Raw genomic sequence first — 2,858 nt, 5'->3', positions numbered from 1 at the left:
TGTTAATATGAAACTACTTGGCAATGCTTGACATTTGAAATAAACATTTTTCTATTGTTTTATTTGCAAGTGGTCGAATTAATTTTGCTTAGCTACAGTTTGGTCATAAATCCAGTGAGTTTAAAGACGCTAATGTGTAGTCTTTAGGATCCCAAAGAAAAGATCCTCATTTAAAAGGCAGGAAAATTTCTTTCTTTTTTCAGGTAGGAATTTCCCCTAAATAGTATATCTAAAACTATTTTTTCTGTACATCATACTATATATAATAAAATAACTGTTGATTAAAAAGCATTTAGTCTATATAGATAAATGCTTATAGATTTAAAAACCAAATTTATAAACAAATATCAGAACATGTGAATTTCCACTCCAGAGATGTTTAAGCTTACAGAGGAGTAGTAGTCATTATAAATGCCTTGAAGGTAGCTGTTCAGATACCTGCACACTGGCCAAATTCTATAATCTAGTTATACATTTTTAGTTTTAAAATTATAAGAACTAACATCAGTGTTTGAATACTTTAGCCACCTACAATATTGTTTCTTTCTTTCCATTTCAATCTACAAAATAAACTACAATATATTATTTTTAATTCATTCCTCAGCTAGAATGGGCACTTTAATATGTCTAACGTGGATATTGTGTCATCTCTGTAACTTTTCACTAAAGAGATTATATTACTCTAGTTGATAAATTTAAGTCATCTATCAATCCCTCCTGAAAACCCCCTTTTTTTTTTACTTCCATTAATGACCTCCAAATAAATTTACTTTAGGGTTAAAAGCAACTGACACCCAGTAGTTACCTTTAAGTTTTATAATTGTTATTTTTTTCCTCATAAAATTTCTATGTACTATTTGGTGGCTGACCAAGTGCTTTGTAGAGCATCCTACTGGTTATTTTCAAAGAAAAGAATGGAAAATGTAAGATTTAACAGTAGCCACCTGCATCCTACATAGTAGCATGCAGTTTCATGGCAATCTTTCCTAAATTTTGCTGTCCCTCTACAAATTCCAAGATCATAGAAAATAATTTTAGTGCATTACTCATCAGGGATATTGGAGGTACATTTTAAGTTTTAATAATAAATGCTAGGATGACCAAATTGCAGCCTAATTATTTCCATATTGTACTTAAGATGAGTTTTAAAAAAAATTATAAAAGAGATGACTATATATAATCAGTGCTGTTTATTGGACCTCTGGGCCTACTCTTCCAAAAATTGAGCTTATCAGTTTTCTCTGTCAAGCTTGAACTAATGTAAATAATTGAAATAATGTAAAGTTATATTTTCATGTTTTTATAGATATGACATGACAAGAATACATAATGTATGAGTATCTCAAGTGTGGATAATGTTGATTGGCTAACCAGAGCTCAGTTATAGGCAGTAAAACCTAGTTCAATATCCATGTAACAGTGCATCAGTATATTGCTGTATAGATGTGTCTGTGTGCATATAAGTGATAAGCACTCAAATAAGAGTGATGACAGCTGTCTAAAGGTTTTTTTTATTCATTTTATATAAACTGTTATGGAAAGACCAAAATGTTTATGAACTATTCTTATGTAAATTTACAACTGTCCTTTACTGTACCTTTTGTTTACAGTATAGTACCTTATTCTCTGCTGTGTTAAGTGGGTGTCATACTCCAAGGAGACATACACTTTCTACAACTTCTATTGAAGATACTGGGATTTCCAATTTTTCATGTGTACTATGTCACAAAATGCTTTTAATTTTATTTTTAAATCTAACATCTGATGGCTTTTTCAGAGTGTTGTGAAACTTCAGTCATACATAAAATATGTTGTTATAAAAAGCCAAGATCTTTTTTTTTTGGTTTTTCTTACTAGTTCATCAATCATAATGAGAAACCAAAAAGTGTATCTTATATTATTCCCAAATAAATCCAGATGTTTCTAGTGAAGGAGGGCATCTCTGCTCAGTTTGTCAGCTAGGTATGAACAGAATCAAGTTAGAATGTCTTTTTAAATTTAAATTAAGATGATTAGTAATTCTGATATTCCACACCCACAGTCATTACGTTCTTTGGGCATATGTAGAAATGTGGCTAATGATTAAATGACTTAATTTGTAATATGCTCCATTGGTAAAATAACATTCATTGTGGTCATCAACCATCCTACTGTGCCATCATATCATCTGCTATGGTACTCACATTAAAAAGTAGGAAAGTAACTTGCTTTAAAATTTTTATGGTTTGATTTTCAAAAATTGTCCATTTATTATTTGACTTAAAGAAAAATTCTTCCCATTTTAAATTTTTCACAAAGCTGGTCACTTGAACCCAATCCTATTAACATGAACTTTAAAGTTAATCTAACATTATAGTTCTCCAAACTTGCACATAAATTTGTAAAATTTCTATATGTAAATGTATCAAGTATTTAACATATTAACATACAGGTGAATCTACTTAAAACACAGTAATTTTGCATTTCAAGTCTATAAATACTGTGGATATTTTGATGGACTGTGGTAGTACATTGAAAATAAGAGAATTACTACCAATATTCCTATGAAAAGATTTCTGGTACTTACCATGTCTTGATGACATCATTAATTTTTATTTTTAAATTAAATGCATGTGTGTGTGCCTGATGTGGGAATGTGCACATGAGTACAGGTGTCTGCTGATAGCAGAGGTGAGCCCCCAGATGCACCAGACCTAGAGCAGGAGTTATTAATGTTTGTGAGTACCCAAAATGGGTTTGGGGAAACTAACCTGGATCCTCTGCAAGTGTGCTCTTTTAATGACTGAGCGATACCCCAGCCCCAATAATATCATTAAAAAAAATTGTAAAACCCTTGAAGTTCATTAGACTACAATACA

General features: G+C 30.9%; 1 protein-coding gene across 3 annotated transcripts in view; it reads left to right on the top strand.

The window, feature by feature from the left end:
• Gria2 (glutamate ionotropic receptor AMPA type subunit 2) overlaps positions 1-1,931 on the top strand; it is a 133,342-nt gene extending 131,411 nt beyond the window's left edge. For all 3 annotated transcript variants that reach the window (XM_052731537.1, XM_052731539.1, XM_052731538.1), the window contains one exon: positions 1-1,931. This exon is cut by the window's left edge and continues 792 nt beyond it. The gene's annotated coding sequence lies outside the window, so the exon portion shown is untranslated.
• Positions 1,932-2,858: the final 927 nt, after the last annotated feature.

The sequence above is a fragment of the Peromyscus californicus genome, unplaced genomic scaffold (genome assembly GCF_007827085.1).
Source record: "Peromyscus californicus insignis strain IS unplaced genomic scaffold, ASM782708v3 Scaffold_9__1_contigs__length_137607984, whole genome shotgun sequence".
Taxonomy (NCBI): Eukaryota; Metazoa; Chordata; class Mammalia; order Rodentia; family Cricetidae; genus Peromyscus; species Peromyscus californicus.
The sequence above is the reverse complement of the archived record's forward strand: the minus strand, read 5'-3'. Positions and strand labels throughout refer to the sequence as shown.